Source organism: Heptranchias perlo, chromosome 15, assembly GCF_035084215.1.
Source record: "Heptranchias perlo isolate sHepPer1 chromosome 15, sHepPer1.hap1, whole genome shotgun sequence".
In the NCBI taxonomy this organism is placed as follows: domain Eukaryota; kingdom Metazoa; phylum Chordata; class Chondrichthyes; order Hexanchiformes; family Hexanchidae; genus Heptranchias; species Heptranchias perlo.
This window is the reverse complement of record NC_090339.1, coordinates 46,802,329-46,829,076: the sequence shown is the minus strand read 5'-3', so window position 1 is coordinate 46,829,076 and position 26,748 is coordinate 46,802,329. Positions and strand designations below refer to the sequence as shown.

Below are 26,748 nucleotides of genomic sequence, written 5' to 3'. Positions count from 1 at the left end.
CATCGGGAACAGATGCAAAGAGATTATTTGGTGTGAATTGTATGCTTCCAAACAGAAAAACTGGTGACTTTTTAGGTATTTCTTTTGTTTACTTATACTTGAGGAGGGAGAACAGCAGAACAACTGTACATCGTTTTCACAAGACAGTTACAGAGAAAGAAGGCCATATAACCCCTTAACTGATCCATTCACAAAGACCCTACCGTTCCCCAAACACAGAATTCAATTGTTTGTACAATTCTAGGGTTTTTGCCCCACTAACTTACCGGGAAGTTCATTCTATGTGTTGATCACTCATTATGTGAAGAACTTCCTGAAATTAGTCTTAAATTTACCTTTCACTAGTTTGTACTGGTGTCCCCCTGTCATGGTTTAGTTTCAAATTGTTGTCTGGATCTACCTTTTCTAGACAGTTTACTTCTTGTATGCTTCTATAAGGTCACTTCTCAATCACCTCTTTTAAGGCACGTTTCCATAATCTTTACTCTTAACTCTGAAAATAAATGGGCAGGTGAAGCAAACACAATGCAGTAAAGCAAACAGCCCTTTCTCTACCAAATGTTGCATATGGCTGCAAGCTGTTAGTCTGGGTCATCTTCCAAAATGGTGAGAAAGGAAATTGGTGATGGTTGTGGGGACACAGGGCCGATGGTTGTCCCCCTCTCTACTTTTCAATCACTGTAATAGATTATTTTCAATGAATATTCACACAAATCTCTGATATGCAACTGGGCCCCTAGGAAGCAAAAACTACAAATACACAGCAGATCTGTCAGGTAATATTTCAGGTATAGATCCTTCATCAGAATAGTTCTGAGAAAAAGACCACAGCCAAAATGTTTATCTTTTCTCCTTCAAATTCTGTATATTTCTGGTATTTTCTGCTTTTATTTCTGACATGCATTAAGGTCATCTCAGATCAACACACTTCCTCCTGAAGACCAACATTTTGCAGTTGTCTTAACAAGGATTCCTTTGTTTGAATATCCATGGCTGACTTGAAAAAAAATCAATTTCTCTAAAAATGATCTTCTTCTTTGGCACTCAAAGTTTGTCTTATTAATAGTGAGATACCCTATTTTCTTATGTTATTAAGTGTTGCTCTATGATACATCATATTTTATGGCAAGATAATCGATTTTGTTTTCAATATACAAGTAAGTGGAGAAGCACTCTCCACTTCATTCAGTACCGCAGGGGTAAACGGGCAAATCCAACACTGCCCAGGGGACCATTTTACCAAAGTTTAGAGCTCTCTAAGATTACGAAGTGTAATTCTTGGCTTTGTGCCATTTGGTTTTCAATTATATAAAAAGAAGCACTAAGCAGGTATAGTGACCGATGGGATGGGTAGCCTGGCTGGTCAATGACAGACTCTGCCAACCTGCATTTGAAATCACAAGAAAAAAATGTCTTAGTTATAAAGGTATGTTAAAAAGGACAGAAAATTTTAGGGAAAAAGTATATCATGTCATATCACATCAAATTATTTTGAAGTGCAGTCCCTTTTATGCAAGCAAAGGCAACAGCCATTCTGTGCCAGCAACATCCCACAAATAATAAGATAAAAAGCTACCCATCTGTTTGTTGGTGTTGTAGAAGGAGGAATGTTGACCAAGATTCTGGAATAACCCCCTTTTCCTTGAACAGTGCCACGAGATCTTGAAAGTCTGTCCAAACCAGCAGAAGTGGCCGATGCAACTTCAGTCTTAACAGAATCTCAGTTTTAACACTTCAGGCAAAGGATAGCACCCTCCCTCAGTGCAAGACCCCCTCAGTACATCACTAGAATGTCATCTTAGATTAAAAACTCGGCCTTTTGATATGGGGCTTGAACCCACAACCTCCTGAGGTGAGATTGCTACCAACTGAGCCAAACGGACATACAGGCTGTTGTCACAAAAATGTCCTCTTATTATTCGCGGTGCATAAAAACAGTTCTAAGTATTTGCCTCATGGAAATTATTTTTTATGTCAGAAACAAGTCTCTTGGTTAATTTGAATTGCTGTAGCAAATATAGGCACGATGGGCCAAATGGTCTCCTTCTGCACTGTAAACATCTATGAATCTTTGTGTATAAAGATATATATTGTCCCTTAGCACACAATACAGCTTAACGATATAATATGGAAAACAGCATTATGTATGTCAATACCTCCAGCATCAGGATGGACCTAATCTGAACTGAAAATTCAGCTACTGGGCAAATGAATTTTAAAAGGCCCAATCTGTGATTCTCAATTCACCATGACATTTGCCCCAACAAACTTAAATCAAGTACATTTCAAATTTGAATGAACAATCACATATTTTAGAGTCAGTCAATAATCCTTCTTTCAGTCACGCAACTGGATTCAATTACTTACACATTTCAGCCTCAAAAATAATATAAACTACAGAATCTGCACATACTACAGCAACAACCTCCTTTGGGGAGGGTTGAAAAATACCTTTGTTTCAAGTAATTATTTCCCAATGTTGCCATAGTGCAAAGTGAGTCTTTTCAACTTTTAATTAAAAGTATATTTAATTTTGGAAATGTGCAGAGAGAAGGAGAGGTCTGCCTGCTGCCTGCAGACATATACACACATACATTGCTGGCAAGGCTGACTTTGTTGACCTTACTCAGTTTGAGCTCTTTGTGCTGCAGATGCTGTCTCCTAGCAACAAGCTCTACCAGCTGACAGACTGTGCTCAGTTAAAAAAAAATCAGTGCAGGAGATGGAGGTGGGGGGTGAAAGTAACACAGAGGGATGAGTGAGACAGGAAGGGAGGGGTATATGCCGTGTCTGTTTCAATCCTGCTGAAATGAAAATGCACAAAAACATGTCTCCTGTTAAAAGGGCAGTTAAGCACAGTATTACTGAGTGTTCACACTTGGAATAGAGCCAAATTGGCTCCAGGAGGCAGAACCTGGGAAAACCTTCAACAAGCAGTTACAAGATTATCTGAAGCAATTTTTTTTTAAATTGTGTCCCCTTCCCCTCCTCCACCCGTGCTTCTTTTAACTGTCAGGTTACAAAACTCGTCTTCAATAGAGCTCAATAAGGTCACTTTCAACAGCTTATTGATATTCGGTAGTAATAATGGAACCAGCTGATTGCAGGGGGAAAACCATCAGCAATAGAATCAAAAAGATAAAAAAGAATCATTCTGAATAAAAGGTTGGAGCCAAGAAAAGGCGTCCTGTTAATGACTAGAATAAGTAATTATGATAGAATGAGCACAGCTGTGTTTCAGAATATGGCGGCAGGTGTCAAATATTCAAATTTTACATCTCATTTCCGCCCCTTCGCCTCCCAGTGACAAATGTAAAAGCCACAGCAGAACTGCTACTGGTCAATCCGGGTCCCGTTTCCTTATTTTAGTAGCCAGCTGCTTTCTTTGGTGGCAACAGCAGTCAGCCAATAAGTCCAGCTGCATCGGAGATTTGGCTGTTTAGTCAGGGTGACTAAAAAAGGAAGGAATGGCTTTTCATTTCCCAGAATATCCTGATCATTTCTCCATTGTTCCATGGCACACAAACAACATGATGCAAAGTAGGTTTATCCCGTACATCCCTGCGATTTAACCAGGGGGGGTTATTTTCAGTTCATTACTTTACCAATATTGCTTAGGTGACACGACACAAGCTTCGCAAAAGCCATGAACTGATCTTAAACAGATAAATATTCTCACTGGGTAACAAAATGCACCATGTGGTGTGCTAGTGAGCTGGGCTCAATCGCCACTTTGTGCTGAGTTAGCTGATCACAGCAAGGGCAGTGATGGGGACACACTTTAGCTATAATGTCCTGGAAGTGCAAGAGAGATAAGGAAGATCATCAATCCTGATCGTTATTGAGTGACATATGCTGAACAGTGCTCATGCGTGAATGCTAGATAAAAGATAGGGATGCACTTGGCTCAGATCCAAGGCCACTCCCCTTCCAGCAACAATGCCCAGGAGAAATCACAATCTTCCACAGAGGAAGGGAAAAGATTGGAAGGGGGTAAAAAAAAAGTAAAATAAAAAAGATCTAACCAAACAAGGTTTTCAGATTCTGGTCATATTATTATAGGGAGGGGGCAAGTTATGTTTGAATAACCCCATTCAGCATCTCTTTATACATATGTGTACAAATGTAAGGAGTCTTACAACACCAAGTTATAGTCCAACAGCTTATAGTCCAATAAAGCTGTTGGACTATAACCTGGTGTTGTAAGACTCCTTACATTTGTCCACCCCAGTCCATCACCGGCATCTCCACATCATATATGTGTGGTGCACACCACTGATACATACATATATATACTGAGATGTTTATTCAGTTATTTGTTTCTTCCCCTCCTCCCTTGGTTTCCTGTGTCATACACCATTCCTGGCTAAGAGACTACATGTAGGTGATCTACTCTCAATCTTCTGCCAATGCTACTCTCTAAACAGCCCCTCAAAAATGCTTCTTGGGGAGTCACCCACCATCTCTAAAGCACCAGGGGGGTAATTTTAACCCCCAAGAACGGGTGGGTTGGGGGCGGGTGAGAGGTTAAAATAATAGTTTTTTGGAGCTGGACCACATCCCGGCTCCAATGTGCCCCACTTCCAGGTTTGACCCAGGCACGTTTGGATGCATGCGCACTACAGATACCCAGAAGTCCCGTCCCCACTTAAAGCCAGCAGGCCGATACTTAAAGGGACAATGTACCTCATTGAAATAGTTAAGGTACTTAATTTTTTGTATTAGAAAAGTAAAACAACTTTAACCCTACCTTTTCAGGTTTCCCATCGCTTCCAATTCACGTCAAGTGAAAACATGCAGAAAGGGCCAGATCAATGAGGTGAGTGCCTTTATTGCACTGCTTGTGGGCCCGGAGGAGCAGGAGTGCTTCTTCCAGGTCCAACAAGTTCACCTGGTGCGACATGACCCTGCCATTGCCTGACAACCTCCACCCCCACCCCCGATGCTGGACCCCCCGATCTTCAAGGCCCACCCGATGTCGCCAACGTCTCCCATCTTCCCCCACCACCCCCCCACCCCCCCACCACAATCTCTCTCTCTCTCCCTCCCACCACCACCCCCCACCACCCGATTTGCAGCTCCTTTTCGTTACGACAGGCAGCCAGCGTGAGAATACCCGAAAGCTTAATTACTCACTTTCAATTGAGTTGTGGTCACAGATTGGGACGCACTCATTTGGCTTCCGGGTTCCCCATGTGAGTATCTAGGGACGGGCTAGGTTCCCAGCTCCTAGGTCTCTGTGCTGCCATCTGCAATTGTTGGCACAGTCGAGACAATGATCTCATCATGTGGAGCTTCCCAATACTGTGTGTTTCACTGTATTTGATCTTGAAAACTCCACTCCATCGCACCCCAAATTCACAGACAACTATAAATCTGAAAATATAACTTAAGCTTCAAAAACTGAAGTCTACGAGAACTGAGACTTGAGCACATAATCTAGACTGCAATACTGAGGGAGTGTTGAACTGTTGGAGGTGGTGTCCTTTGGATGAGACGTTAAATCAAGAACCCGTCTAACCTCTCAGGTGGATGTAAATGATCCCATGGCACTATTCAAGAACAGAGGAGCTTTCCTGGTGTCCTGGTCAATATTTATCCCGCAACCAACATCATTAAAACAGATTATTTGGTCATTTATCTCTTTGCTGTTTGTAGGACCTTTCGATGCATGAATTGGCTGCCAGATTCCTCTATATTTCTAAAAGTACACTTCAAAAGTACTCCATTGGCTGTGAAGACAACATCCAGGCTTGGGCTGATAAGTGGCAAGTAACATTCCCGCCAACAAGTGCCAGGCAATGACCATCTCCAACAAGAGAGAGTCTAACCACCTCACCTTGACATTCAACGGCATTACCATCGCCAAATTCCCCACCATCAACATCCTGGGGGTCACCATTGACCAGAAACTTAACTGGACCAGCCATATAAATACTGTGGCCACAAGAGCAGGTCAGAGGCTGGGTATTCTGTGGCGAGTGACTCACCTCCTGACTCCCCAAAGCCTTTCCACCATCTATAAGGCACAAGTCCGGAGTGTGATGTAATACTCTCCACTTGCTTGGATGAGTGCAGCTCCAACAACACTCAAGAAGCTCGACACCATCCAGGACAAAGCAGCCCGCTTGATTGGCACCCCATCCACCACCCTTAACATTCACTCCCTTCACCACCGGCGCACTGTGGCTGCAGTGTGTACCATCCACAGGACGCACTGCAGCAACTCGCCAAGACTTCTTCAACAGCACCTCCCAAACCCGCGACCTCTACCACCTAGAAGGACAAGAGCAGCAGGCACATGGGAACAACACCACCTGCACATTCCCCTCCAAGTCACACGCCATCCCGACTTGGAAATATATCGCCGTTCCTTCATCATCGCTGGGTCAAAATCCTGGAACTCCCTTCCTGACAGCACTGTGGGAGAACTTTCACCACACGGACTGCAGCGGTTCAAGAAGGAGACTCACCACCACCTCAAGGGCAATTAGGGATGGGCAATAAATGCCGGCCTCACCAGCGACGTCCACATCCCATGAACGAATAAAAAAAAAGAACTTTGGGACATTCTATATAAATGCAAGTTAATCGGTCTTTCTTCACAGAATGAAATCTGCAGGTTTTATTTAACAAAAGCATTTGTCCATTAAATGGATCAGGGAAGTCCTGGCTTGCAAGCTAGATATCTACATTCTAAACAACCTATATTATCAGCAGTATCCAGTAAGGCTGTGGACATCATGTTTGATATCATATTTCCACTACTGCTATCCCTGAATCACTTAAACAGCACATGTGCCTTCTCTGTGCTACTTGCACAGCCTGAACTATTCAACAGTGCCTTTGAAAAGAGGTTAGTAGATTCACTGCCAAATTAAATGGCAGGGTCACCATTAGCAGCTTATCCTGTTCTCGGCCATCATAAAATGCACGAAGCAGCTTCATTTGGCCCTTCCTCCTTCACTAGGACCTAAATAATGTTCTGGATTTGCCTTTTCTGTATCATTTAAAATCTTATTCATTTTATGAGGAACCCTCTCCACCACTTCCCTTCAGATCTGAAAAGCTCAGTTTCCTGATACCAGGGCGCAGTCTTACGGTTCTTCTCTGCAAGACTTCCAGGGCTTGATGTCTCATTTCTCTGGCTTGCACCCTATCGTTTTAATATAATTCAACATTTTATTTACTTTGTTGGTTGTCTCCATGCACAAATGGACATTGATGCTCCCCTCCCCAGCACAGGACAACAGCATTTTAACTGTTTAGCGTTGTCTAGATCAGAAATGGGCCTTCGAAGTAAATCACAGTAAAGGCGAGGGTCTCTGTAGAAATGTAGAGTGTGCAGTATTTAAAATCGAAATTCCTTTCATACGAAACAACTTAGTTTTAATCTGGCTGCACATCTATTGCAGCAACGTGGTCTTTGATCTGTACATAATTTAGTATCTGATTTCATAATCAGCATTACAGACAGTGATTGTAGAGGAGAGTACTTTCAACACAGCAGTACACTAACAAAAATTACAAGACTACTGTTCAATACTCAGATTTTTTAAAATGTGTTTTACAAAGCTTTAAACATTGCTGAAATCCTGTCCATTTTAATAGTTTTGGTTACAGATGTATTTCCTTCAAATATTGGAACAATGAATTGAAAAAACAATAAACTATTCTTAATCACCTTAGATCTATGTCCTCTGGTTGATGACCCTTCCGCCAATGGGAACAGTTTCTCTCTATCTATTCTGTCTGGACACTTCATGATTTTGAATACCTCTATCAAATCTCCTCTCAACCTTCTCTGTTCCAAGGAGAATAACCCCAGCTTCTCCAGTCTATCCATGTAACTAAAGTCCCTCATCACTGGAATCATTCTAGTAAATCTCTTCTGCACCCTCTCTAAGGCCTTCACGTCTTTCCTAAAGTGCGGTGCCCAGAGCTGGACACAATACTCCAGTTGTGGTCAAACCAGTGTTTTATAAAGGTTCATCATGACCTCCTTGCTTTTGCACTCTATGCCTCTATTTATAAAGCCCAATATCCCATATGCTTTTTAAGCACTTTCTCAACCTGCCCTGCCACTTTCAACGATTTGTGCACATATACCCCCAGATCTCTCTATTCCTGTACCCCTTTTAGAATTGTGCCCTCTGGTTTACATTGCCTCTCCTCATTCTTCCTACCAAAATGTATCACTTTGCATTTTTCTTCATTAAATTTCATATGCCTACACCTTAGGTTCTAAAAGAGGTGGCTGTAGAGATAGTGGAAGCATTGGTAGTGATCTTCCAAAATTCCCTAGATTCTGGAACGGTCCCAGCGGATTGGAAGGTAGCAAATGTAACACCGCTATTCAAGAAAGGAGGGACAGAGAAAACAGGGAACTACAGGTCAGTTAGACTAACATCAGTAGTCAGGAAAATGCCGGAATCTATTATTAAGGACATGGTAATGGGACACTTAGAAAATCATAATATGATTAGGCAGAGTCAACATGGTTTTATGAAAGGAAAATCGTGTTTGACAAATCTATTAGAGTTTTTTGAGGATGTAACTAACAGGGTAGATAAAGGGGAACCAGTGGATGTAGTATATTTGGATTTTCAAAAGGCATTTGATAAGGTACCTTGTGTCACACAAGATAAAGGCTCATGGGGTTAGAGGTAATACTTTAGCATAGATAGAGGATTTGTTAATGGACAGAAAACAGAGAGTAGGAAAAAATGGGTAACTTTCAGGTTGGCAGGCTGTAAGTAGTGGTGTGCCACAAGGATCAGTGCTTGGGCCTCAGCTATTTACAATCTATATTTATGACCTAAATGAAGGGACCGAGTGTAATGTATCCAAGTTTGCTGATGATACAAAGCTGGGTGGGAAAGTACTCTGTGAAGAGGATACAAGGAGTCTGCAAACGGATATAGACAGGTTAAGTGACTGGGCAAGAAGGCAGCAGATGGAATATAATGTGGGGAAATGTGAGGTTATTCACTTTGGTAGGAAGAATAGAAAAACAGAATATTTTTTAAATGGTGAGAAACTATTAAATGTTGGTGTCCTTGTACATGAATCACAGAAAGTTAACATGCAGGTGCAGCAAGCAATTAGGAAGGCAAATGGTATGTTGGCCTTTATTGCAAGGGGGTTGGAGTACAAGAGTAAGGAAGTTTTGCTGCAATTGTACAGGGCTTTGGTGAGACCACACCTGGAGTACTGTGTGCAGTTCAGGTCTCCTTACCTAAGGAAGGATAAGCTTGCCTTAGAGGCGGTGCAACGAAGGTTCACTAGATTGATTCCTGGGATGAGAGGAGAGATTGTCCTATGAGGAGAGATTGAGTAGAATGGGCCTATACTCTCTGGAGTTCTGAAGAATAAGAGGTGATCTCATTGAAACATATAAGATTCTGATAGGGCTTGACAGTGTAGATGCTGTGAGGCTGTTTCCCCTGGCTGGAGAGTGTAGAACTAGGGGCATAGCCTCAGAATAAGGATTCCGCCATTTAGGACTGAGATGAGGAGAAATTTCTTCACTCAGAGGGTTGTGAATCTTTGGAATGCTCTGCCCCAGAGGGCTGTGGATGCTGAGTCGTTGAATATATTCAAGGCTGAGATGGATAGATTTTTGGACTCTAGGGGAATCAAGGGATATGGGGATCAGGCAGGAAAGTGGAGTTGAGGTTGAAGATCAGCCATGATCTTATTGAATAGCGGAGCAGCTTGAGGGGCCGGATGGCCTACTCCTATTTCTTATGTTCTTATAGTTAACCATGAAGAGGACTGGGCAGACTGATGGCAGATATAATTTATCACAGAGAAATGTGAGGTGATACATTTTGAGAGTACAAATAAGGAGGAGCTATACACTAAATTGTAAAACTTTAAAATGTATAGAAGAGGAGAAAGACTTAGAGCTTCAGATGTACAAATCATTAAAATTGGGAAGACAAGTTGATAAAGCTGGAAAAATGTGTGGGATATAGATTTTACAAATAGGGGCATAGAATGCAAATGCTAAACCTATACAAAATATTGGTTCAACTGCAATAGAAAATGGTGTCCAGTTTTGAGCATTCTACTTTAGGAAAGATGTCAAGGCCATGGAAAGAGTAAAGAAGAGACTGACTAGGATGATACCAGGGATGAGGGGCTTTAATTATGAGGAGAGACTAGAGAAACTAGAACAGGGAAGGTTAGGAGAAGGTCTGATAGAATTGCTCAAAATTATGAAGTGTTTTAGTAAGGTAAATAGGGGGAAATTTTTTCTACTGATTGATGATCTTAAATTTATGCTCTCTAGTCACCAACTCATGGATGGAATGGAGAGCTTAGGAGATTTTTTTTATGGCAGAGGATTGTTAGAACCAGAAACAGTGAAAGAAGCATAACATTATTTGTAAAAAAGAACATTATAAATAGGTATGGGGAAGGACAAGGTAATGGGACTAAATGGATAGCTCTTACAGAGAGTTGGCATAGGCATGATGGGTGAATGACCTCCTTCTGTGCTGTAAAATTCCATGATTCTAAATAAAAATTTAAAGGAAATTTATAGTAAATCCTTTTTGCAAGTGTTAAACAAGTAAAAGGGAATTCATTTGAAAGGCTGGAGTCTGAGGTTATTTATAAAGAAGCTTGCTACAATATTGAATGAGAGCCATCATTCATGGAGGAGATTTTTTTACAGTTCAAAAATATTTGAAGACCTTCAAGAGCAATAAAAGCAAAACAGTAAAGTTCTGGCATTTTGTATCATTACAGGGAAAGGCACAGATCCATTCCTGCCTCAAAAATGGACTGATGGCAACAAATCAAATCCACAATCCCCAGTTACACTAGCCCAAGAGTCTTCTGGCATCTTCTCTGATGAAAGAAAATGTCTTTCATCTTCCTCACTAAACCGTTGTTTTTTAAAATGTTTCAACGGTTTCACATTTACAATTTCAGGTCAAACAAATCAAACAGGTTTCATGCAATTTATCCAGAAAGTGCTGGAAATACACAGCAGGTTTGTCAACATCTGCAAAAAGAAAAGATTGCGGGTGTGTATCCTTCATTAGAACCTGAAACATCAATAACCTGTTTTCTCTCTCCACAGATGCTGATGACCTATTGTATATTTCCAGCATTTTCTGTTTTTACTTCATATTTCCAGCAATCTTCAGGTTTTAAAAAATTTTGCAGGTAGAGTTTCTCTTTACCTATAAAGGATGCACACTCACTAACCAGAACCCAGAGAGCTCAGGCATGGGTTGGCGATCCACAAGTGTGTACAGGGGCACTGTGGGAGATTAACCAGCTAAAACTGCTCAGCCTACCTGCATAAAGTACCAGAATGGCATTAGGCCATTCGGTTGCAAGGTTATCTGGAGTCAAGCGGGAAGAATCTCAGTCCCCGGTGACAGATCTACCTCTCCCGCTTCTCCAGGCTGGCTGGTCAATAGTCAATGTTCTGGAGTACTCACTTGTCTCGGATTAGAGTCTGCCGCAAAAGGTCGATTTGGTTCTGAACTGTCATCTTGGAGCCACCTCAATTTAAAAGAGATGCTCGTTCCTCTGCCCTTGGAGTTTAGTCACTGGTTGGCCATTAGGCAATTGACAAGCATGGATTTTAGGTGGACAGCAGATACCAAGAGCTCCTCATAAAAATCATAGTGAGTAGCACAGCTCATCATAAATTGTTTGAATGCATTTTCACCATCCTCCTGACCACAAAGTGGACACACAGCATACCCCATTTTACTGTGCTCTACCAGCTGGGTGAGAAGAACTTCAGAAGCAGCTACCTGTCTCCCTACAACTGAAGGATGATTGTCACTCAGTCCTGGATATATGAGTGTGCGTTCTCTACCTAACCTCCAGACAATGCCTTCCAACATCTGTCAGCCCAAGTGTTTCCTCATCAGCTATAGAATGAGCATCTGCTTTCAGCATGGTGGAAGGATTTACGCAGGGCAACTTTCAATTCGCCAACCTCCTTAATGTTCAAGACACCCAAGTTCAATGCCTTTTACTTGGCTTAGTGAATGCCTGCTTATTCCAGGTCCTCATGTGAGGGGGATTTGACAAAGATGCGCCCACTGTGAGGATGAGTTCTACTCCAGAGTCTTCAGTGACAGGTCAGTGTAAGCTGCAGCACTCCCTCTATTCAACTGTTCCCAGTTGAAGCATGACTTCACCTCAAATCCTGATTCTGCTTCTCATACATGGGCAACAGGAAGCCCTTGTTTTGCATGTTTCATGCAATGAAAGTAAAGCCAAGTTATTATACAGAACTACTGTACTTCAAACAGAAGCTGTTTTTAAGAGTCTTGGCTCGCTATGGAATCAGCTCCATTTATGCTGCAAGTCAGATTTCACAGTACTGCCACACTCTGTTTAAAAGTCACAACTCATGACCTTCCCCAGTAGCTGGGGAGGGCTTATAGTAGCTAGCAATGTGAAACTGCACTGCTGCCTGTAGGAATGGATTAATGAGCCTGCCTGCAGCAGCAATTTACATTGCTAACCAGCTTTGTTACCAGTTGCACTAAGGGAAAAAAAAACCTCACTAGGTCATATTTCATGCAACCAGAGGTAGTGACATTGCCTTAACTGCTGCTCAAAAGTAAGTGACCATTGAAGTGGGATGAAAACACAGCAACGTTACCAGTGGCAGAGAGGAAAGCTGGTATTCACTTAAATATTGGGGTGGTCATCCATGTAGCATGCACTTAAGCGATGTGACGTTATTGCACACTCCACACAACTAAGATTCACTGGGGTGTGTACAAGAGAGCTACAGGGGCCCAAGGAGCCACACCTCAGCGCTGTCTTCTGGTGAGAAAACAAAAATAAATCTACCAGAAAAATTAGGCATTAGACATGATAATTTGGCTATGAAAAGACATGTAACCTTCTAATCTCTGACTCTTTTTACCTGTAATATTCAACAACTGAATGTGTGAAACTCAGTACTGTCTGATTGTTGTAGTCTCTGTCCTTTGAATGTATTTGTTAGCCATACTATGCATCCAGGAATGAAGTATTGACAGAGCTAAAGGAATCCAGCATAATGAATGCTGCTGTCCCCAGGTGGACTCTGCAGGATCTCTGTTCTAACACAACCAATTTACACGAAATCCCTGGCTTGGGTGTTGTCAACAAGATACAGAATACATGTGAAAAGCAAAGCAAAAGGTCTAGCAAACATAATCCAATTACAGTATTAACATAAGAGGTTGCTCCTCAATAAAGGAAGGACTGTGTCTCCTGCAGCATTGATAATATGCATCGCTGTTAAATCAGCAGGATGTTGTGTGTTATAATGTATACATGGTTCTGGGGAGGGAGGAACAGAGTTTCTAACTTTACAGTTAAATATTACTCATTTAATGGGTATGTTACTAAAACCCATGTTCCTAAACAGACAACAGCCTAGGACAGTCCACAGGAACAAAAAACAAAAATTTTAGAGTAGAATAATGAGGTTTCATTGTCCTGACTTTCTCCTAATGCCAGATTTTCAGACATTTCCCTATTTACTTACTGAAGGTCAGTTTTGCCCATTGTTCAAAGTAAAACCTGTCCATTACTTCTATGCAATCAGATTTATGGCCTCAAAACTGTTGTTTATGTGCTATTCTAGGGTTAACAGCAACAACAACATCTTGCATTTATATAGTGCTTTTAATGTAGTAAAACATCCCAAGGCACTTCACAGGACCGTTATCAAACAAAATTTGACATCGAGCCACAGAAGGCGATATTAGGACATGTGAACAAAAGCTTGGTCAAAGAGGTAGGTTTTAAGGAGCATCTTAAAAGGAGGAGAGACAGGTAGAGAGGCAGAGAGGTTTAGGGAGGGAATTCCAGAACTTAGGGCCTGGGCAGCTGTGGGTTACAGAAAGTTTTGGGAAGAATCCTCACTGCTTTGTTAGTCCCAAATTGCTGACCAATTACAATGTAGAGCAGCTGTTCCTTGGCGTAAGTATTAAAACTCCCATTTATTCATAATTATTTTGTAAAATACAGATATCAAGAATGTGGCCTCGCAACGAAAATGTTTATTCAGAATCGTGAGAGAAAAGAGAACTGTCCTCTGTGGTACAGAAGGGCACCCTACCCAAAAGCAACTACTGCAAGCTTGGTAGCAATTGCTGAGAGTGTAAATACTATTACCAAAATCCAGGGGACTTAGATACAAATCAGGAAGATGGCTGACCTGAAGTAAAACTGCTAAAGTATGCTTAAAGCATAGCTTTCAATGTCAAGTATCCATTCCAAGTAGGCAATGCATAATGTGTAACCTCCTAACCTGTAAAGCAGTTTGTACTGAACCATTCTAAGCATTAATAGAAGCCTATACCGTGCAGTCCTACATGAGAGAATTTTTTAAAAATTCATTCTTGGGGTGTGGGCCTCGCTGTCAAGGCCATATTTACTGCCCATCCCTGGTTGATCTTGAGAAGGTAGTGGTGTGCCTTCTTGAACCATTGCAGTCTGTGTGGTGAAGGTGCTTCAACAATGCTGTTAGGTAGGGAATTCCAGGATTTGGGCCCAGCGACAATGAAATAGCCCACACGTGACCATGGTGCAGCATGGAAGATGCACAATTAGCAACTCACAACAAACTATGGTCAGACATAAATCTTAAAGGGGCTTGACACAGGAAATCCTTGTAAGCCAACCTTGTTTTATGATGTATGTTTATTTAGTATCAGACGAGATAAATAACTGTCTGTGCTCCCTAAACTGGCAAAATCTCAAGACTATTTATCTGCTTGCAGGATTAAATGGCACATAATAAAAAGGGAGCACAGCAACACTGGAGGAGAACCCAAGCATTATAAGCCCTTGACATGACTTCCCCCAAGCTCAGGGTTAGTACTACTCTGATCTTGTTAGCTTCTGTCGCCCCGACTCAAACATTTACAGATAGTCTTACATTTATCTCAAAAACATAACAGAGTGTATTGCAATGCAAGGACTGCTTGAAAAGGCTTCTTTGAAGGAGTATTTTGGAGCACATATTCCTTAACATAGAAACATAGGAACAGGAGTAGGCCATTCAGCCCCTCGAACGTGTTCCGCCATTCTTTTAGATCACGGCTGCTTTGTGCCTCAACTCCATCTACCCGCCTTCGTATATAACCCTTGATATCCTTACCTAACAAAAATCTATCGATCTCAGTCTTGAAAATTTCAGTTGATCCAGCATCCATAGCCTTTTCGGGGAGCAAGTTCCAGGTTTCCACTACCAGGGGAAATAGTTTCTCTGTATCTACCCCATTGAATCCCTTAATCATTTAAAATGCCTTGATTAGATCACCTCCCAACCTTCTTAACTCAAGGGAATACAGCAATTTTTTTTGCAACCTGTCCTCATAATTTAACTCTACCAAAACTCTGAATTTTAAAATACATTCCTCATTCTCTTTGTTCTGTGTCTCAGGATTTGCAGCGTGACTTATTAATGGTAAGGTTTTCAACGTATTTTCATCAAAGCAGTCCGAAGTCAATCCATAACCCCATTCCCTGCCCCGCACCTATCCTCTCGCATGTGAACTTGTGAAAGGTGGCATCCCTTGTGAAAGGTGACATTCCTAATGCCAGGAACTCTCCTTTGCCCATTTCTCCCAGAGGGGGACGGTAGCATAGTGGTTATGTTACTGGGCTAGTAATCCAGAGGCCTGGACTAAAATCCAGAGTCATAAGTTCAAATCCCGCCATGGCAGCTGGCGAATTTAAATTCAATTAATTAATTAAATTTAATTAAATAAAAATCTGGAATTAAAATACTAGTATCAGTAATGATGGCCATGAAACTACCGGATTGTCGTAAAAACCCATCTGGTTCACTAATGTCCTTTAGGGAAGGAAGCCTGCCGCCCTTACCCGGTCTGGCCTACATGTGACTCCAGACCCACAGCAATGTGGTTGATTCTTAATTGCCCTCTGAAATGGCCGAGCAAGCCACGCAGTTGGAAATCTCGCGACGAAAAGTCATAATAAGAATAAAACCGGACGGACCACCCGGCATCGGACCACTAGGCACCGGACACGACAACGGCAAAACACCAAGCCCAGTCGACCCTGCAAGGTCCTCCTTACTAACATCTGGGGACTTGTGCCAAAATTGGGAGAGCTGTCCCACAGACTAGTCAAGCAACAGCCTGACATAGCCATACTCGCAGAATCATATCTTTCAGCCAACGTCCCAGACTCTTCCATCACCATCCCTGGGGATGTCCTGTCCCATCTTCAGCCAGAAGTGCCGAGTGGATAATCCATCTCAGCCTCCTCCCGATATCCCCACCATCACGGAAGCCAGTCTTCGGCCAATTCGATTCACTCCACGTGATATCAAGAAACGGCTGAGTGCACTGGATACAGCAAAGGCTATGGGCCCTGACAACATCCCAGCTGTAGTGCTGAAGACTTGTGCTCCAGAACGAGCTACGCCTCTAGCCAAGCTGTTCCAGTACTGCTACAACACTGGCATCCACCCGACAATGTGGAAAATTGCCCAGGTATGTCCTGTCCACAAAAAGCAGGACAAATCCAATCCGGCCAATTACCGCCCCATCAGTCTACTCTCAATCATCAGCAAAGTGATGGAAGGTGTCGTCGACAGTGCTATCAAGCGGCACTTACTCACCAATAACCTGCTCACCGATGCTCAGTTTGGGTTCCGCCAGGACCACTCGGCTCCAGACCTCATTACAGCCTTGGTCCAAACATGGACAAAAGAGCTGAATTCCAGAGGTGAGGTGAGAGTGACTGCCCTTGACATCAAGGCAGCATTTGACCGAGTGTGGCACCAAGGAGCCCTAGTAAAATTGAAGTCAATGGGAATCAGGGGGAAAACTCTCCAGTGGCTGGAGTCATACCTAGCACAAAGGAAGATGGTAGTGGTTGTTGGAGGCCAATCATCTCAGCCCCAGGGCATTGCTGCAGGAGTTCCTCAGGGCAGTGTCCGAGGCCCAACCATCTTCAGCTGCTTCATCAATGACCTTCCCTCCATCATAAGGTCAGAAATGGGGATGTTCGCTGATGACTGCACAGTGTTCAGTTCCATTCGCAACCCCTCAGATAATGAAGCAGTCCGAGCCTGCATGCAGCAAGACCTGGACAACATCCAGGCTTGGGCTGATAAGTGGCAAGTAACATTCGCGCCAGATAAGTGCCAGGCAATGACCATCTCCAACAAGAGAGAGTCTAACCACCTCCCCTTGATATTCAACGGCATTACCATCGCCGAATCCCCCACCATCAACATCCTGGGGGTCACCATTGACCAGAAACTTAACTGGACCAGCCATATAAATACTGTGGCTACGAGAGCAGGTCAGAGGCTGGGTATTCTGCGGCGAGTGACTCACCTCCTGACTCCCCAAAGCCTTTCCACCATCTACAAGGCACAAGTCAGGAGTGTGATGGAATACTCTCCACTTGCCTGGATGAGTGCAGCTCCAACAACACTCAAGAAGCTCGACACCATCCAAGATAAAGCAGCCCGCTTGATTGGCACCCCATCCACCACCCTAAACATTCACTCCCTTCACCACCGGCGCACAGTGGCTGCAGTGTGCACCATCCACAGGATGCACTGCAGCAACTCGCCAAGGCTTCTTCAACAGCACCTCCCAAACCCGCGACCTCTACCACCTAGAAGGACAAGGGCAGCAGGCGCATGGGAACAACACCACCTGCACGTTCCCCTCCAAGTCACACACCATCCCGACTTGGAAATATATCACCGTTCCTTCATTGTCGCTGGGTCAAAATCCTGGAACTCCCTTCCTAACAGCACTGTGGGAGAACCATCACCACACGGACTGCAGCGGTTCAAGAAGGCGGCTCACCACCACCTTCTCGTGGGCAATTAGGGATGGGCAATAAATGCCGGCCTTGCCAGCGACGCCCACATCCCGTGAACGAATAAAAAAAAAAATGAGGACGATCATTAAAACTGATCTAAAAAATTGTTGCACAGTCAGACACAATAAAATCATTGTGTGAACAATCGCACTACACAGCAAAAGTTTTTTTTACCCCTCTCCAATAGTCCTTTAATATTACAGGACCTCTTGCATAGGCTCCCAGATTCCACAGCATCAGAACAACGTAAAACCAGCTGCCCTCAAACAATTGTTTGTCTACTCAACGGTAGCTGTGCTTCAAAGTAATTCACTGTGTGAAGAGCTTTGAGATGTTTTGATGTGTAAGTAAAGTGCTACATAAATACAAGCATTTTGGGGAGTTTTAATGTTCTGGTCTATGTCAATGTTCTGATTGCTCTACATTGTCAATGGTTGGGGACGATTCATACAAACCAATGAAGGCAAATAAAACAAATCACTAGCTTGTGAACATAGACAGAAGTGTTCGGCTTGCTTTAAGCTGAAAAAAGATGGCAGCCTTTGTCTCCAGCAGTAGCACTTATATTGTCCACCAGTTGCTGCTGTCTCCAAAGATCAAGGCCACCTCTTCAGAAGGGTCTCAGCACTTCTGAAGACTGTTGTGCATCTACCAAAGCCGGGGTTGCCAGTAGCCACAGTGCCATAAGTTAAATACAGCTTAAGAGTGCATTTATGGTAAAGATCGCCAGTATTTCGCCCATTTCATGGGAGTCTATTGTGCCACCTAGATAGCAATAAAGGATATTCCTTTCAAGTCTACAATCTCTCTCTCACTCTCAGCCAGACCTCCATAATCTCTTTATGCATTCCTAAACAGGCATGGTATTGCAAATAATAAACAGCAATTCTATTTTTATATACTTAATATCTGCTCCGTTTTCTGAGAACTGTATAGAAAATCAGTGGAGGTACTCATCAGAGTCAGAAGACAAAGAATATTTTGGAGTGAAAGGATTAATATTCCATGTACCACATCACACACATATTTATCAATGTACTATATATTTGGGAGGGAGAGACATAAATAAGAGAATACTCTTTATTGGCATCCCTTTGAGAGAAGGACATAGAAATCATGTTAATGGGGCTATCTAGTTATAATCTTACATGCAACAAAAAGCCTCTTCAGGTCAAATATGCATGTGAGGCAATACCAGAGACTTGTGGGATAGGAAGGGGACGATGGCGAGAATTGAAGATGCACAGCTGCCACCAGTAGCTAATGACCTTAATAACATAGATTTGTATCATCCAAGTTCCCATCTCATGTCATTTTAAGAGATGACAAATTGTACTGCCCAATTCAAGATAATTAATACACTCAAGACCTAGCTAGTGAAACTGCCTGGTAAAGACATTGGAATAGAATTAATTTGAAATTCCTAAAGAGGAAATATATTCTATTGAATAATCCCATGACCTGTACATTTACTAGTGACTCCCAATCACTCCTCATTACTGTTTTGAACAATTGTTTGGATGCAGCCTAGGAGCTGTGTATACGCCTTCTTCTCTCCCCTCCCCCATTAATGTGCATTACAAAAATTGACTGCTGTAATAATGTGAGTAGGATCCCACGTGTGACATCACATCAAGGGTGGTTGTACAGATGTCCCCTCCCAGACTGCCTCCAACCACTAGTTCAAAATACTAAATGAGGCAGCAGAGACGTCAGTAATTGTACAGATTTCTCCCTTTATAGCTTTCAGTGATGGTTGGACAATTCAGTAAAATATGCTTCCACATAAAGCTGTAGAAGAGAATGCATCAGACTTGGGATAGATTGCACATCCCTAGCTGTGAATAAAACAAAACAATTTACTTAAAAGCAAAGTGTAAAAATATCTCCCCCAAATCAAGTATCATCCATCAGGATTTATTCTACATTAGGAGTGTTAATTGAGGTTCAAACTTTTGTCTTGTGTGTTAATTACCCCTTTGGCCCCAAATGTAGCATAAAACAGATTGAAATGTTCATTATAACCAGAATAATTGCTACTTATCTAGGCTTTTGTTGTTCCCATTCATTAAGCAGCAATTTTTCTGTCCATGTTTCTTCTGTTAGAGACTAAACTGTACTTAAAATATTCCTTTAATTCTGTGTCCAATACAGAACTCACAAGTCATCTCATTTAAATAGGGCATTATCAAACATCTCAAATTTTTAAATCACATTTTTTTTAAAAAATGATCCCAGTTCGTACAATTGCTGATGCCACAATGTCACAGTCCACATACCCTGAGTTTATTAACAAGCCAATCCACAAATTTACCAGAACAACAATGCCCCTTTAATTATATATTCCTGAGAGCAGACAGTAATTTCAAGGCATAGAATAAATTACATTTTATGTCGTTTTAAACCTGTGTGGGGATTACAGGATTTCTAGTCATTGATCAGGTTCATAAGCGGTCACATTTATTCTTGGCTTCTGGCTGAAGCCACATAGGGGCTATATTTTCCCCTGAAAACTCGTTTTAGCAAACATGTAGAGGAAATGTTAACATGGGGAATAATTTTATATTCATATCTATTTTGTCTTTAGAATTGGCAAACAAGGAAAAATATACCCCATGGTGTCATGTTATTGAGAGTGATGGACCAGTAGCAGTTGACTGTCAGCATGTTTATAACTGAATATCAGACTTTGTGCAGCATCGTAACACAAACACAAAACTGGGTCTTTCTCCATTTCATTTTCAGAATTTTCATCAGCATCCAAAATAATTTAGAGGAGGGGGAAAGCAGGACTATTGGAGAATGATTGAAACTTGGATGAATACCAAGCTGAAAACATCACTGAGGGGATCCATCTATTTTGTACAGCTCCTTCAAGAACTGTTTCATCACCTGAGCAAGATCAAAGCTACATATGTACGACTTTGCCAATGTCAAGTTGTTTTAAAAGATATAGTTTGCCATTTTTTCTACCTGTTGCACCTTACCTGATAGCCAAAGTTGGAGGTACCATTGATGGCAGTGTGGCAAAGTAAATGGGGCAGCTGGTGACTTCATATATCACGAGAGCTCCTCTTTACCCATTTCTGTACAAACAAGTTATGATGTAATCTGCATTTAAATGTATCTTTCCATCATTTTTGATGGGGTGGGGGGGGGGGGGGTGAAAGAATACAGCTCTTCTTTCTCCCCAAAGAAAAGATTTGCCAAACATGTTTACATGAAGGTACAGCCCATTTACAAAATGAACTGATCATACATAAGCACTAGAGCCCTGTCATCATTACTAATAGTATTTGAGTCTGCCGGAAAAATGTGGGGGAGTTAATGAATTAAAGATGGCTTGAATTTAATTTATTGAAATGCACACTAATTATTGCTTAAGTGAAGAAAGAACAAACAAACTCACATTTACATACTGTTTTTCACATCCATGGGCTATCCCAAAGTGTTTTTTTTAAATTCATTCATGGCATGTGGACAGTTATTGCCCATCCCTAATTGCCCCTAAGAAGGTGGTGGTGAGCCACCTTCTTGAACCGCTGCAGTCCATGTGGTGAAGGTACTCCCACAGTGCTGTTAGGTAGGGAGTTCCAGGATTTTGACCCAGCGACAATGAAGGAACAGCGATATATTTCCAATCAGGATGGTGTGTGACTTGGAGGGGAATGTGTAGTTGGTGGTGTTCCCATGCACCTGCTGCCCTTGTCCTTCTAGGTGGTAGAGGTCGCGAGTTTGGGAGGTGCTGTCGAAGAAGTCTTGGCGAGTTGCTGCAGTGCATCTTGTAGATGGTACACACTGCAGCCATGGTACGCCAGTGGTGGAGGAAGCGAATATTTAAGATGGTGGATCGGATGCCAGTCAAGCGGGCTGTTTTGTCCTGGATGGTGTCGAGCTTCTTGAGTGTTGTTGGAGCTGCACTCATCCAGGCAAGTGGAGGGTATTCTATCACATTCCTGACTTGTGCCTTTATCGATGGTGGAAAGGCTTTGGGGAGTCAGGAGGTGAGTCACTCGCCCCAGAACACCCAGCCTCTGACCTGCTCTTGGAGCCACAGTATTTATGTGGCTTGTCCAGTTAAGTTTCTGGTCAATGGTGACCCCCAGGATGTTGATGGTGGGGGATTTGGCGATGGTAATGCCATTGAATGTCAAGGTGAGGTGGTTAGACTCTCTCTTGTTGGAGATGAATTACTTTTAACATGTTGTTACAGTTTCACAGTTGTTTTGTAGGCAACCCTGGCAGTCAAGTTATGCAAAATGTACCATAAACAACAAATGACATAAATGATCAGATAATTGATTTATGGTGGTATTGGTTGAGGGATAAATGCTGGCCAGGACAACAAGAGAACTCCTTACTCTTCTTTAAATAGTGGCATAGGATGTTTTATGTTCATCTGAACAGACAGACAAGGCCTTATTTTAATACCTCATCCAAAAGTGACACCTCTAACAAGCAACACTCCCTCAGTACTGCACTGAAGTCTCAGCCTAGATTATGTGCTCAAGTCCTGAAGGGGAGCTTCAACCCATAATCTTTTGACTCAGAGCCGAGAGTGCTACCAATGAGCTAAACTGACATGGGGGTTGCTGTACTGTGATATCTGGCTACTCAACATTACAATTCTCATTCAACTGTATTATTTCTTGGCTCAACTTCAATGAGAAGAGACCAGTCCCCAGCACTTGCAATTAACTCATTCAATACAAGTTCCCTCTGTACTATTTTTCCAAAGGCTCCCCTGTGTAATGTATTTTAGAGAACCTTCCCTCAAGTCTGTCTGCAACCCCTCCTTGCCATGTGTACCTCACTATCTACCCCACACAGGTATTCCATTGGCTATTTACAACAGAAATCTGAGTACTTTGATGGAAATGAGAAGTTAGATTTTCCACTGAGAAAAATTGCCAGGGTTCCATTAGCAGCTGAGAGTGCTTTCACATGTTGCTCATTAACATCAGAGTACAATCATGCATATTTTAGGTAAAAGAGTTTGTATCCCGAGCATTCCTTGCCAAAATGGCTGATTGCTTGAATATTATTCCTTGCCTCTACAACATCAGAAGGGTCAGAATCCTTTGACAGGGAATTATTATACTATAAATAGTCCAGATATATTATGTGCCCTTCTATATGACATGTTAAACATCTTTTTCCACTTAAGCAGCTATTTATCCTCTAGACAATATACACATGGGAAGTTCTAACTGCTAATTCAACTCATCCATTAAAGCAGTTACTACATTATTGAGCAGACCTGTGAAAGTGCTCCTAGTAGTGTTATAAAACCACAGAACATTTAACCAAACTGCTCCGATTGTAGTTAACCCAACAGTGATAGTAAAGTAAAAATGATTAATATTTTAATCTTTAGAGTTGGAGACAATGAGCAATTGGGACATCCCACAAATGTGTGGGAGAAGGAAAAAGCTCCAGCATGCATTTGTATCCTTACGTTCCACCATAGGGAAATATTTTTATTTTACAGGAACGGTTTCAGTTCATCCACATTCTCTCCGCCCTAACAGCAAGATCATTTACCTCTATGATCCGATAACATAGGAGATGCCACTGTGGAGACAGAATTTGTTCTACAACATTGTTCCATGCACTGTGTCATGACTGGTGGGTATGGAACAAAAACAGACAAAGGTGTGAGCATTTTAATTGTGCAATCTAAACCTCCTATTCGCTCTCTTTAAACACACCATTCTAGATAATGATGCATAAACACACAAAATGTGTGACACAACAAATCTATAGGAGGTTAGCACTCCCAATCAGCCCTTGACGGCAAGCCTATTTTAATAACTTTGTGATGTGTTTACCATAAAATCAGGTGCATAAATTGCACTTCAAACAGTTTTTATGTCCTCTAAATATAGGGAATGACGTATACACAAGTGTGGAAACTAGATTAGAAGAGTGTGTATATGTGAATGGTATAAACAGAAACAAGAAGCATTTGAACTTTTTTCCTGTCCCATGTAACGATTCCTTCTAGCAATAATAGAAGGTCCCACATGAGATATTAAAAGTATGTCCTCCACTTACCCATCATCTATGTGCTACTCAAAACAGCAAAGATCTTTCTAGAATATATATAGGTGGACTTGCATAACTTCTGCAATTCAACCCACTAGAGGAGACTTAGTGGAAACCGAGTAGGGGTGATTTAAATAGCCCTGCAGGATTGCAATTGTAAGTGAGAAAGTCTGGCAATGATTTCAGAGACCCAGCGTGCTCTGTGGGAACCCCTCCCCCGCTGCCAAGCAGGAATTTTATATAATTTGTGCAAAAAAACTACTTTGTGTCAAAATGAAATGTTATAGGTGTGTGCAATGATGGTGCTATATTTCTACGTAAGTATCCTCAAATTTCATGCATACAAGTGAGAAATAAGGCACCGTAATACAATGACATCTTCTACAACCCACTTTGAATTCCATTGATTATCTGAGCTGTTTCAGGCATTGTTTATTCTGCCTGAATGGTGAGGGCTTCAATTGTTGAATCTACTGTTGGGACAGGAAAAAAGTTCATACAGGGTAGACGTACAGAAAATGTTTCCACTTGTGGGGGAGTCCAAAGCTAGAAGTCATCAATATAAGATAGTCACTAATAAATCCAATAGGGAATTCAGGAGATACTTCTTTAACTAAAGAGTGGTAAGAATGTGGAACTCACTACCACAAATAGTTGAGGCAAATAGCATAGATGCATTTAAGGGGAAGCTAGATAAGCACACAAAGGAGAAAGGAATAGAAGGGTATGCTGATAGGGGTAGATGAAGTAAGGAGGGAGGAGGCTCATGTGGAACATAAGCACTGGCACAGACCAGTTGAGCCGAATGACCTGTTTCTGTGCTATAGACTCAATGTAACTCAATGTACTTTTCACTTTGTAATACAGTCCTAGACTTGGATGGATGGCAGCTATCATGCCTGTGTTGTGACAGCAATGAATTTCTTCCTAAATTAGCTGATACCAATTTAGATACAACAACTCCTTGGGGCCTCCTTTCCCCAATATCTATGCATGTTATTTTGTGAAAGAGCATGAATAGCAGTAAAAATGGTACCTTCCTTTAATCTGTCATTTTATACAAGGTATTGGAGTTGCAGGAGATCCTCTTCTGATGTTCATCTGCGATTCACAAAAACGTGAAAATGTTTTCTCTCAAGTATCCTCTACAGAATCAACTTACTGTAAAACGAGCCCTGAATGATAAAGACCTGTAGTTTCTCAGAAGTGGCCATTTTGTAATAATCTGGTCTAGGTTTGTGTGTTAATTGAAGAGACACCAATGACATGCGGAAGAAAAGGAAGTGCCATACCTGGTTTATAATTGAAGAACTTCTCAGTTTTCCTGTTGCTCATGGTCGTTACGATCATACTGTCTGTTTGGCAGGAAATGGCACTGCCAGTCTGGCTATTTAACTAGTCTTCAAAATCAGGTGGCAATTTTTGACTGGAGCAAATACACATGGCAGATGCAGCTTGGTTTTCTCCATGGCGTGTGGTCCCCATTTCAGCCACGTTCCTATGGGGAGGTGATTAGCCTCATAGGGAGGGAAGGAAAACTCAGAAGAGTCATCCCCGGTCTGCTTCTACAAACCTAACAGTGAAGTCGGAACAATACCCGTGAAAGCCTGAGAGCAGGTCTTCAACCAAAGTTGGTATATGACCCAGGGTGAAAAATATGGAGACTGTTTACCCTCAAATTGATTAGCAAAAAATAAAAACAATTTTTGTACCAAATGCAGATTTCCAGCTGCTACAAAGGGCCCTTGGTTATACGAGGACAGCAATATGTGATAACCAACTCCACTATGAAACCCATAGTCCCTTCTTATTATACTTGTTATCTTGAAATAGCCTCAAGTGTTGTCAATTATCCCACACATCCCAATATAAACTCTGAATGTAGAGTCAAGGACAAAGCTGAATGGGCTCCACTCACCGTGATTCTATATTCGGGAATGTGGTAATGTACAGTACATCTTAGTAATGTCAGTTAGTAGTGTTTGTTTGATATAAAATAGAAACAATCAGCCTTGTCTGTTTGGGATGACTGCAGTTTAATCACAACTGTTAACATAAATTATCCCCAGACATATGTGAACAATAGTTGAGATTTAAAAAGTGTGTACGTGCAATAGTTTATCAGAGGGAGGCTGCGTTATCACCAGATCCTTCTCACACATCTCCTAGTGACTAGCAGCATTTGACAGAGACTGGAAGCAGGTCTACCGCCCATGCTTTTAGGCACAGTTGATGCAGGGCCTAGAGAAATGTGCGAGAAACTGAAGCAAGGGTTGATATCCACACTAAATAAACAGTTTTTCAATTAAATGTAAGACCAAGAATGTGCAGCAAAGATAAGTAGTCATCAGAGATGGTCCTCACCTGTAGCATTATCTTCTCCGTTGATGGTCAATTTCTTTACGCTCATGTGCTTGTTGTATCCGGTCACTCCTGTGGACAGTCCTGCACATTCTCTCAAGTGCTACATATTTTTTGGAGTTATTCAACTGTGTCTCTGCCCCCAGTACACACTGCCGCTTAATGTTTCACACCATCTCAACTGAACCTTCTTATATAAAATGGTGCACATTTTTAACTATCTGCCCCACCTTGGACCTTTAAGAGACTAAGAGGTACAGTCAGGCATTCAGATTAACTCATCACTATTTCAAACTCTCTTGAAGATCCCACAACACCATTCATAAGGATATCCTCAAGAGCCTCACTGCACATTCCCATGCAATCAATTGATGCTGGTGACCATAATGTTATTTCAAATAAATGGAGGCTGATTCATACTCTTGAAACATATACTACATTATTTCCCATGCACAATGTTGGATACCTTAATCTATGTAG

At 41.9% G+C, this 26,748-nt stretch overlaps 1 protein-coding gene across 1 annotated transcript in view; it reads right to left on the bottom strand.

The window, feature by feature from the left end:
• The window catches only part of LOC137332748 (neuronal migration protein doublecortin-like), a 129,844-nt gene that overhangs the window by 90,590 nt on the left and 12,506 nt on the right, over positions 1 to 26,748 (bottom strand). The gene's annotated exons all lie outside the window — the stretch shown is intronic.